The sequence below is a fragment of the Poecilia reticulata genome, chromosome 22 (assembly GCF_904066995.2).
Source record: "Poecilia reticulata chromosome 22, P_reticulata-male-v2, whole genome shotgun sequence".
NCBI classification, from domain to species: Eukaryota; Metazoa; Chordata; class Actinopteri; order Cyprinodontiformes; family Poeciliidae; genus Poecilia; species Poecilia reticulata.
The window spans coordinates 8,611,031-8,622,892 of record NC_088851.1 but is presented as its reverse complement, the minus strand read 5'-3'; the positions used below and the strand labels follow the sequence as shown (position 1 = coordinate 8,622,892).

The following is an 11,862-nucleotide window of genomic DNA, read 5'->3' as shown; positions in this document are numbered from 1 at the left end:
CTGAGTCTGTTTCATCTTCTCCAAGTTGCAGCCTGTGGAACCAATCAGGTCTCAAATGAAGACAATAAGTGAGTTAACTATTTCAGGTAAGATATGTTAACTGCTTATCTCATGAGATTGTTCACTTTGAATGAAACAAATGGTCTTAATCCGCCGCCTCTTTAGTCTCATCTTTCTCTACAGTTTCAACACTTGGCTGCGTCAGTGTTTGTGGATTCAGGTTCACATGCAGAGAAGTGGGACTTTTCCAGGATGCAGTGACAGACAACGAGAAAGGAAGGACTCCTGTGCTCACCTCTGGGTCTCCTGACTCATGGTAATTCCCCTGACCCCTCGGGGTGGTTTGGGTCAAAGGTTATGGATTACAGAAGCTCTACCTGTCCCGGAGGGACAAATCATAACAAGTCTGTTTTCATGACTATAACTCCATGTGCAGGCATCCAGCGTGTGACTGTGACTGGGTTTATTCATCGGGAATGTGCCTGTGAAACATGTTTCTCTCTGTGTGTGTGTGTGTGTGTGCGCCTAATGAAGGATAATAGCAGTTTTTAGTTTGGCAGTGTGTTTGCGAGTGATTACACCTTTGTGTGTTTGTCGGGGGTGTGTGTGCAAGGAGTGAGAAATGGAAAGGGAGAAGGCTGTGGTGTGATAAAGTGTCTAATTCCAGAGAGCCTCACTGTGTGGCATGTCAGATTGTTCTCCCCCTGTGGGCCTGAGGCCTTCTGCAGCCAGAGTGCATGTGTTAGAGGCGCTGGCTGCACATGTGTGTGTGTGTGTGTGTGTGAGCGTTTCTTACTCCGATGGATCTCAACTGCCTGCTGCAAGTCTTGGCAGGCTGCCTGAACACTAAGGACCCAGTCAACGATATTTCATGCTCGCCATACGTTTGTACCTTCATGTGGTTCTCTCAGGGCTTTAGGTCCGTTGCAGTGTGTGCCGTGCGAGAGGGATGAGATGAAAACTGCAGTAACTCCACACTCGCTGCGTCACAATTGCTCCCATTGTTCTGACGCCATAATCAGAGCGGACATGGAACTTGGCCTGGAGACTGAGAGGTCTCAGCAAACCGGGACAGCTGCTCAGACGCAGTTTCACACCGAAACGCCGGACCGGAGAGCAAACGCGGGTCTGGGGAGGTGTAGGTTGGGATTAGGTTGTTTGTTTGCGTTTTAATTCGGGATTAAGTGTGTTTGTCTTTTGCTGAAGAGGAAATTTGGCGATTTAGTTCTTTGGCGTTTAGCTTTAATTTGCCCCTGATGTTTATTTACGTACGGGCCGGCGGGGTAATGCCGTGTTTTGTCTCGGAAGCTGGAGCTCAGATCCAGGAGTGACATCACGCTCGAGTAAATCTGGTTTCAGTTGCGAGTCGGAAAACAGGCAGGATTTGCTGATTGTTGCGGCGATAACTTTGATAACGGTTTTCGAAATTTACATTTAAGTCCTGCCTGAGTTAATACTGACAGGTTTACTGCTGCGGTACGAAGTGGCTTGGATTTGCTCCAACAAAATGACAAGAGATCCGGTTTACAGGTTCTGACTTAAAGAATAAAAAGGAAGGCTTCTGTTTTTTGTAAATTAAAAAATAAAACATCAAAATCCAATATGGTTCCAAAAGGTTTAAAACAAGGTGATAAGCTCCTTTCCACTGTTTTTGGTTTATATCTTTTCATGTGGGTCTTGCACTTCTATTCAGACTAGATCTTGATCAAAATGCGTTTGTCCAGGGCTTTGTCAGGTCAGAGGACTCCACAGCATTTCACACAACAGTCGTCCATTCAAACACACATTCGCACCATGCTAGTGATAGAAGACCAACATATTGGCTGTCAGCAGCTAAAACAACTAAATGAAAACATTCATATCCATTGGTTGCAATGCTATATTAGCAGATTTAGATTTAGTAGCAGATTTTTGCAAGAGCTACAGTGAGTTTGTCTAAGTTTGTCTCAGCAGAACAACTTCCAGGTCACCGCTCATAAATATGCTGCCTTTATCAGTCCATCTCGTTTGCTGATCTAACTGGCTTATCATGAGTCCAGTGGGATGATTTTCAAACAAGTACAAGAGCCAGATAAGCAGAGGTATTTACCGTCTTTAATGTAATGGTGCACATAACCAACTGTTGCAAAAATCCAAAGTTTTCTCCACTCCTAGAAGGGTTATGATGCACGATTTTATGGTGTTTCAAGTTACGTCAACAAGAATCCCCTGAAAACAAAATAAAATTATGCCTATGTCAATTGGAGGTCACTGAGCCCCTCCATATTGAGAGTACAATATGGCTGACACAAAGAACATGTTACATTAGTACACCAATTGTGGTTTGCATTGCACTTAACCGATGACACAGATGCTGCACAACCTTTTATTGGTGATCACTTTCCTTTAATGTCTGAAGACGTAAAAACGGAGAGAAACTCGTAGCTTTCAGCTAATAGCTAGCACCGCAACGTCTAGCAAATCCCACTTATTTTCCGACTTGCGACTAAAATCCACTCGGCTCGGGTGCGACTTCATTTCCAGATGTGGATTCCGACCTCTGAGGCGAGTCCAACGCAGTAAACTGATAAATCACAGGCGGATAGATGCCACTGTAAGCCTTAAAAGCTTTTTTTTTTTTTTAATGTAACAAACATTTTCTTCTGCGTCGCATCTTTCAGGCTAGATCACTCATTTTACGTCTAAACCTAAACAGATGTTTTCGAAACCGAGCAGCTTTAACGCGCTCAAGGCCGCCCGGTACAGAAACCCGACAGAGGCTTTATAGCAAACGATCGGAGGTCAAGTCAAGGCAACTTTCCACTTCTGCTCCTTAATTGTTCTTTACTTTCTTTGATGCTAAATGTCACTTCCTGTTTGCTTAATGCTTCTTGAGGATCCGAATCCCACGGGATAGCATAGAGTTAAACCCTCATTTTGCTGCTCTCACCACAGCTATAGCTGCTGTTGTTGTTATTCACTGACTTCCTTTATCACTGCTGTTTCCTGTTTCCCTAGGTTAAGCAAAAAAAAAAAAAAGAAAAATAGTACAAGCACGCAGCTCGGCAATGATTAGTTCCTCTTTTCTAGTCGAAAGTCAAATTGTCTGGCTAAAAATAATTTTTTTTAAAAAGTTCAGACTGTAACTGTAACTGAGCATAAACAAAACATTTTTCAGACAGATGAGAGTTTGGTGGATTTTGCGTGTCTTCAGAAAGCCGCTGTGTCTTTGGGGGGGCAGCCTGTGCAGGGCCGGTGCCTCTGCAACGAGGTTTGAGCAAAGGCTGCGCTGATGAAAACTGGAGCTTTCGACAACAACAGCTGAACAGTGTGGGAAAAAGAAAAAAGAAAAAGAAGCAATGTCATTCTAAGAACACCTCCTCAACCTGTGCTTTTCCACGACATTTCAAGTTGGAAGAGGTTCCACGTCTCAGAGAGTCTAAAGAGTAGGAGTCCATTTACAAAGCCGGAGCACTAAAAGGCAGAGCAGTAACTAAAAAGCTTGTGGTGGAGGAGCACACAGGGAGTGGGTGTTTAGAGTTTTATAAGATTAAACCACAAGTTCCCTGACAAGAGTCGTCTAATAAGAGGCTCATGATGGGCCAGCAGTCTCCCAGGGGTCTGGCTGTGGTAACACATCTTTATGTCCCTTCTTTTTTTTATGGAAACATGGCTGCCGTTTTTGCTGCAGTTGAGAGGTTTTATTTCACAGGCGTGTGATTTTGTTCTCTCGCAAGTTTTGCGTGTTTGTTAGTAGTAACAATGGATCTGTTATACGTGGAAATAAAATAATCACCATTTCCAACCCCTCATCAGGAGCTGTGAAGAGGTGAGGGCCAAGCTTTGAGTCATTGTTTCCACAGAGCTGCTGCTGCTGCTGCTGACCCACTGGGATCTGATGAGAAGTAGCCATAAGCCACTTTCACACATCGCACTTTTGTTTTTCTGGTTGAATAAACAGTTTGTTTCCCCCCGACCCCCAACCTGGACAATCGTGTTAAAGCCCCTTCATTTTTTTCCCCCAAAGTAGTCCTGTTTGAAGTTTCCCTCAAGTAATGTAATAGATACATGAAGCAAGTGGGACAAAGTTCTCTGCTTGGAAATGATAAAATTGTAACTTTTTGGTCTGAATGCTGAAATGCTCAATAGCATAGTGGCAGCAGCATCATGCTGTGGGGGGGGGGGCGTTTCTTCAGCTGGGACAGGGACACTGACCAGAGTTGATGGGAGAAAGGAGTGAAATTCATTCCAGTTCTTGGTGAAAACGTAGAAAACATCAGACAGGAATCCGTGTTAAAACAGGATTTGTGTGTTTAGGACGATGCACCTAAACTCACCATCAAAGCCGGAGCTACAAGTGTCAACAACAGTGTTTCGGGATGGACTGTGTTGATTTATCACCTAAAATCCCAGAGAAATACATTGAAAGTTGTGGTTTCATGTTACAAAATAGGAAAAACCTGATGCCTGGTTGACCTGTAAGCCCCAGATATAATGTAAATAGAACAGCAGAGCACAGTAGCTACCTATTAATGACTTAGAGAATAAAAAAAAGAAGAGGAACGTTTTGATGTGGCCTATGCAAAGTCTGGACATTGGCCAATGGAGTTGTTGCTTAAGACAGCTGCTCGTACTGGGATGTGCTCCAATCTGGCTGCATTAATACAGTTCTGCAAAGACGGGAGGACCAGAAATACCTCCACAGGTTGTAAAAGACTGATTAGACCAGTTATTGCAAATGCTTGTTGCTGCTAAGAGTTATTAAGTTAAGAGGGTGATTACTTCTTCACAAAGGGCCAAGTTAGTTTTGATAGCTTTGTTCCTCATTGTAAATGAAACAACAATTTGAAAATTGCATTCTGTATTAACCTAGGTTATGGGCGATTTTTGCAACAATAGGCAACAAATGGCTATGAATAATTACTAACTAGTGCTGGAGGCAGTTGTTAGCAGTCACTTTGATCAAAACAACCAAGTCCCTGATTGTCAGGTCAGTCAAAGTCAATTGTTATTTATTTTATGAAAACATTTCTGGTAAGGTGCGGCATTACAGAACAACAGACGACGGCGTGAGCAAATAATGTAACATGAATACACAGACCACGTCTCTCCAAAATAGAAGAATTCATTCAAGAAATGCTTCAAACTTCAGTCAAAACACAAACTCTTTCACTAGGCTAGTAAGATGTAACTAAACTTTGAAAATAGAAAAAAGGAATTTGATTTCACAACATGTCATCTCAAGGTATTTTGCAAAACAAACAGCAAAAAAAAAAAAGTCGTGGAAATGCAGTACATTTTGGGATTCAGAGTCTCGTGGCCCAACGATATCTTTTAAAATTGGTCTAATGATGTGGAAAAATTTAAGCCTCACTAAAAGGCAAAAATCAGAAGAAATATCCCAATCCCAACAAACTTCACTTTACACTGAAATTTGCAGTTGTAAAGTGACAATATGTGAAAAAATTCAAGGGCTACGAGTTTATCTGCAAGGCCCCTGCACGTCTCCATCTGTTTGGGACAACTGTCTGACGGGAACAGGACGCAACACCGAGACGATCCAAAGGTTTCCCATGTCAGTGCCAGCTTTGATTTAACGTTCTCGGATGAAGGGGGAACGGAAAAAAAAAAGAAACAGATGAAGGAGAGAAGAAGCTCCTGAAATGAACACCTTGGTAAAACCTGCCGGTGTATAAAGTGTCGGCGCTGGGGCCTCTTCCCCGGCAAGATGCCAGACCCGGAGCCTCAACCTCCTCCATCACCGTGAGCAGCAGCACGCCGCCGCTGTGAATCCCATTAATAAACGGAGAAGAATAACAGCGGCGGGGAGGGGAGCGGCGATACATTACCTGGCAATTAGAGGAAAAGCAGCGGCAATGAGGGGAGAAATGTGGACCATATGGGAGGCTGTGTGAGGGGCCGCCTGACCCAAGGGGCCCACAACTCTCACATCAACACCACCGTGCCAGACTGGACCTGTTTGAAGTCTTACATAATTCTCAGAACACCAACATCTCCTGCTTCTCCCCCCCTCCCCACCGACTCCCCCTAACGTCTCCTCCTCCTTCCCCTCCTGCCCTCTGCCTTTCCACTCTTAGACCACAACCACAGCGGCAGGCGGCGGCCAAGACAAACACAGCCCAGAATCAAATCAATTTTGGGAAGCTACGGCGCAACTATTGCAGCTTAACACGCGCTGCTGACAAGCCGCATGAGATGGCCTCCCCTCGTGGGGCGGGCAAAGAATGTGGGGCCTTTGCAGCTCCACTGATCAGACACAAAAGAGACATGGCAGCATTTTACCACTGATTTATTTATTTTATTTTCCATGCCTGCTGTTACAGAGTATGGATTAGGTTTCCTGGTGATCATGTCTGGGAAGTTCCCGAAGCAGAATCAGGCATACTCTGACTTGTTGTTTCTTTTTGTTTTCTGGGGGTAAAAGAAAGAAAAACAAAACATTTTCCCAGCACTTTTACTTTTGTCGGGTGCAAAACAATACCATAAGTAGAATCTAAAACGTGCATACTTTTCTGATTGTAAGGTCGACGCGATTACTTGCGACTGCTTCTATGTTTTAGAGCAGCTCACACATATCGATTTGATTTTTGTGACGTTAGCGTAGTAGGATGAAAATGCTCACCATCATGGTGCCACCACCATGTTTCACTGTGGAGAGGGTGTGCAGTATCCACGTTTCTAAGCACAATTATGTGGTTTATGACATAAAATCTCACTAAAAACATTTATCTAGTGATTTTCCTGGTAGAAAATATTCAAAATGCTAGCGGGTAGTAACACTTTTGTGAGGCAGGCATGTAGATTATTATTTTTTTATTCTGTCATTCATCAACCCACATCTTACCATGAAGAAGTTCCACAGTGCAGGCCCTTCTTTCCACTTCCCACACACAACCAGCCAGGACTTTTTTTTTTTTTTTTGCGAGTGTTAAGCACAACAACAACACACTAGCAGACATGTGTTTGTCATAAAGTGGAATGCTCACAATTACATTACAATTGCTTGCACTTTGAGCACCGTGTTTAATTACGCGTCGTACTAAACGTTCGTAATTCTCCTGTGATTTTTTTTCCGCTGTTGTCGGACAGTGGAAACTTTAGCCGCAGCGCAACAACGTGGACCAATCAGCCTAAGTGGGCCTTTTTAGAAGCAGCCATTGCCAAACCCTGGTTTTTGTACGCCTGTCGGGGGGCCAAAACGTCTCACTGTAGTGAGACCATGTATGGCCCTGGAACTGCAGCGTTATCCAGAAACTATGTTAGCGAGCTTCTACGGCTACAGACGTAAGCCTGGGAGAACTTATCAAGCACATCCTGGGCGATCAAGAACAACATCACGGTCTGGGGGGAACCTGGAAGCGTTCCATTACATAACTCAAGGCTTTGATTAGCCTTTCTGCTCTGCTGAGCTCTCTGAGAAAGCTCCAGATGTGACTCTGTGAAGGTGCGCTCTCTGTGCACTACTTGCGATAGGGGTGTCAAAACGATGGCGGAAAATGTATTTCTGGGCGACGTTTTCTGCGTCCGCCTCGGAAAGTGCGCGGTTGCGCCCTTGGGTCCCTCTGTTCCGCCTCCCCTCCTCCTCCTGCTTCTGCGACCTCGCAGCTGTAAGCACTCAGAGGGAAGCAGGGAAGCTCGCCGAGAGCTTTATTAAAAAATATCAGACACCTCAAAGACCCCTGCCTCCTCAACCCCGTCACCCCATCTCCTATCTAAACAGTCCCAGCCCCACCCAGAGCAGGCCCGGTCATCTCCTAAAGTAGGCCAATAAGTCTTCTAGCATGTGGTCTCGCTGTCAGTCCGAGGCGGGCGACTAGACAGACCGCTGCTGCAGGCGCGAGGGCAGGAAGTGGGAGCCGGCCAGGAGACGCTCTCTGAGAGGCTGCCCAAGTAAACAACCCTCCCCCCGCGGCACACATGCTCATACACAGGGGTGTGTTTACATACGGCTGAGTTGCACATACACACACCCGAACTGTGTCAGCCTCCACCTCTGACGACCTTTTTTTTTTTTTCTTAAACAAGCCTATAAACCTGACTGATGGTGTATTAATGGTAATATCGCGGGGATTTATGGATGACCTCAGGATTTCTTTTGATTTTGTTGAGGTTAGTTGACCTTATGAAGACTGTGAACTGAAATGTCCTTCGAATCTGTGTTTATTTTTTTTCTACGTGTGCAAAAGACGATGTGCTGCAAGCCATGAGCCGTGCAAACCCAGCTGTGCAGAGTCATCATATGAAGAAATAATCATTTCTATCCTGAAGAGGTGGTCTTGTTCCTCCCGTTCCCGGTGGTTTTAACATCCCAACTTTTTTTTTTTTTTTTTTCATTTCCGACTCCATGTCTGAGCGTTAAGGTCCTGTTCATTTTCCAGGGCAGGGAAGCTAACTTTCTGGGAAGACAGTGCATGGACACAGGTGGGGAAACAGTTACCGCTGTGATTTATCGAGGGCTTCTTTTGCCTCTCATTGTGCTTCTCCCTTCCTTTCGGGCCTCAAGCGTCTCTCACACATTGTTTTTCCCTTCTCCTCTGTTAGTCTGTGTGTCTGATAACAATGATGCCTGAGTCTCAGAGTGGAAAACCCACACGAGTTCCCCTCAGGGAACAGATTTATTGTTTCCACACATAAAGCTGTTGTGTAAGTGGCTTAGCACTTTTTTTTATTTTTTTTTTAAAGGCATATGCAAGACTACACTCCCTGCTCTTACTGGTACTTCTTGGCCCATTAATAAACTTGATTCTAAAATATTTTAGGACTTTTTCAGAGAACAAATTTAAAGTGGATTTTTTTTTTGTAACCTAGTGAACATTAACACCAACAGTGTTTTAACCAACATAGCCCTACGTAGAAAACGAGATAATTTTGAAGGCTCCTAGTTAGAGTCAAGGCTCTGATTGAGATGCTGCAGCATGAGGTTAAACATGCCCTTAAAGATCCATTGTTAGTTATTGCCAACATTGGTGCTGTTGAATGGTACAAACTTGTTCTTTTGTACTGTGTCAATTTCTTTTTTAAGTTGTTGGGGGGTGGAGTTTTTTTGTCTAGAAACTTCCCTCTTTGTGTCGCCAGCAACAAGATCCTGGACTAACTCAGGTTACATGTTTGGGTGTCTGTGTTTACTGGGTTGCTGCTGAACATAACAAATTCCCTTTCATGTGTAAAATACAAGCACACTTTGAGTCATATTGTTGAACTTTAGACAGTACCAGGTGATTCAACAGCGTAATTGTCCCAAACACAAATTAAGAAAAAGCTTCGGAAGACTCGTGTTATAGACTCATATTATGCTTCCTGAAGATGCTTATTACGAATTTCCATGGCAGCAAACCGATCAATGAGCTTCACAAGTTCTGTTATTGAGAGTTGTCAGACTTACAGGCAGAATTATGCCCAAGGCTTGTTGAAGGCAACACAGAACATGAGGTCATGGTGAGACAATTATTCAAACATTAGTGGGGGTGAATGTATGTGAAATTTTGAGGATGCACACAAATTCAAAAATCACTCAAGTCATATATTGACCATTTAATTCATGAGACTAAAGCCCAAGGTATCAGAGATAAAAAATTATTTTCAGAGGACGAGAATCCTGCAAGACATGAAGAAACTCATTAGTAGAATGATTCACCACACAACAACGGTTCACCACACAACAACACACCACACAACAACGCACAGAAACAAAAAATAAATAAATATTGACAGATGTTTGCCATTTCGCCCACAAACCCCCAAAATAGCAGGACGGCTCAAAAAAAATAAAAGCAGTGCATGCATGACTGTCCAAGAATCTCAGAAATAGTGTGGGACAAACCCATGGAGGAAGTGAAACACTTTTGCAACTTGCAAAATACCTGAGCGTCTCTTCAACGTCTTTAGATTTTTGAGGGGACAATAAGAGAAGAAGCCTGATCTGTCAGAAACCAAGTTGGTACATAGCAATCCTCCAAAAACAACAGTTTGAGATTATAATGTTCATCATGACAAAATAAAAAAAAAAATGAATTGCAGAAATTAAAATAAGAATCAGACCTTCAGTAAAAACAGTTTCATGTCTTTAGGTGTGAGATAAGTTTTTTTCTATTATCGTACCTTAATCTGGAAAGGTGAAAAATAATCTATGGGAACCAGAAACAGTCCTCATTTTGTGTAAGAGTCAAAAAGCCGGTGGTCTTCCACAGTGATTTCAGCTGATCATCCACCGTTAGGTAACATTAGCAAACAGGCACGCAGCCGTAAGTAAGACGATAGCAGCAGAACCATGTGATCGGACCTAAAACAAAGACGGGCTTTTTTTCACTCCTTTTTTTTTTTTAATCCTCACTATTTCAACTTTTCAGTCAGCATTTTTAACATCCCATCTTTCAATACTCACATGAAATAAAGCACCTTTCAAAAGTTTTCAAACCCCTTGAACTTTTTTTTCCATCTTTGAAAGAAACCTTAATGCGTTTTTTATTTCTTCTGTTTTTTTGGGGGGGAATTTTACGGCGTAGACCAACGCAAAGAGTTGAATATGAATGATGCTTGGCTCTCAAACTATTTCCAGTAATAAAAGTGAAAAGTGTGGCACAATCTGAGCCAAATGTTCGTAGAGCCTCCTTCTTCTGTAGCTATTGGTGCGAGTCCTGAACGTCCACCTCAACTCTGACCCCTCTCTGTTTGCTTCCTAACTAGACTTGACTTTAGGGGTGTCAGGGTTTGGATACAAGTGCATCATTTTCTTCGTAAAGGAACTGGAAAACCGCGAATCATCATCACCCACCATTCATCACTGAATCAACTCTGATGCCAACGCCAATATGCTTCATCATGGCGATAGTTTTGTTTATGTAGGGTTTTCATTTGTAAAAAAAAAAAAATTAGAAAATAATACATTAGTTCCCTTTGTCTTCACATTTATGCACTACTTTGTGTTGGTCTGTTGCGTGTAATCCCACTAAACTATATTGAAGTTTAAAATCTTTTCCACCCATCGCATCTCAGGATTTGAACCCCTTTTTGGAATAATAATAATAATAATAACACTGATTTAGGTCGATTCCGCAGCCTTCAGTAAAGTTTACAAAAAGAGCCAGGCAAAAACAGCGGGCTGTGGGCGTACTCTGACATTGTTGCTGTATATCCTGACACCACCATCACTCCGAACCTCGAGGTAGGGTAACACTTTAATCCTCCTTTCCTCTCCTACCTGTGTGAGCGCGTGTTGCGACAGGTTATCAGGTGAGGCCCCGGGCGGGAGCGAGCTAGACAGGTTTCAGGTAGGGCCTTATCTCGATGGAAGACTTGCCTGAGGAAATGTAAGCAGTAAGTCGGACACTTCCAAACGACCCAGAGAAGCCCCGCCGTGCTCTGCCAGGGAAGGGTGTCGGTTTTTAAACGTGACCTTAACGTCCGCATGAGCCCCCCCCACCACCCTGGGGAGGGGAGGGATGTACGTGCGTGTTTGTGCCGGCGGCGTGTGCTCTTTTCCTGTTGAGTGGGTGTGAGAGCTGCGGTTTCTCACAGTCGAGTCTTATCTCCGTCTCTGTGAGCCTCAGCCAGCAGATCATTGTGAAATACACGCACATGCTGAAACGGAGAGATACAGAGTTCACTTTTAACTATTCCCTAACTTCCCCAAGGACAGATATCTGGGTCTTGTTTACAATTCAAGCAAAAAAAAAAAAAAAAAAAATCATTCAGCAGTGGTTACACCGGTGTCAGCACTGACTCAGGTTCAGTCATAATCTCTGTCAATCTCCTCTTTCTTGCCTTCATTGTGCCAATATTTCTACTTCCGTGCCCTTTATCTCCTCTCTGTTTCGTAATTTTAAAATTTTACCGAATAACATAATGTGGCTGTTTGGGGTATTA

The 11,862-nt window shown here is 43.5% G+C and overlaps 1 long non-coding RNA gene across 1 annotated transcript in view; it reads left to right on the top strand.

Moving 5' to 3' along the window:
* LOC145549999 (uncharacterized) overlaps nt 1-11,862 on the top strand; it is a 106,922-nt gene that overhangs the window by 44,978 nt on the left and 50,082 nt on the right. The gene's annotated exons all lie outside the window — the stretch shown is intronic.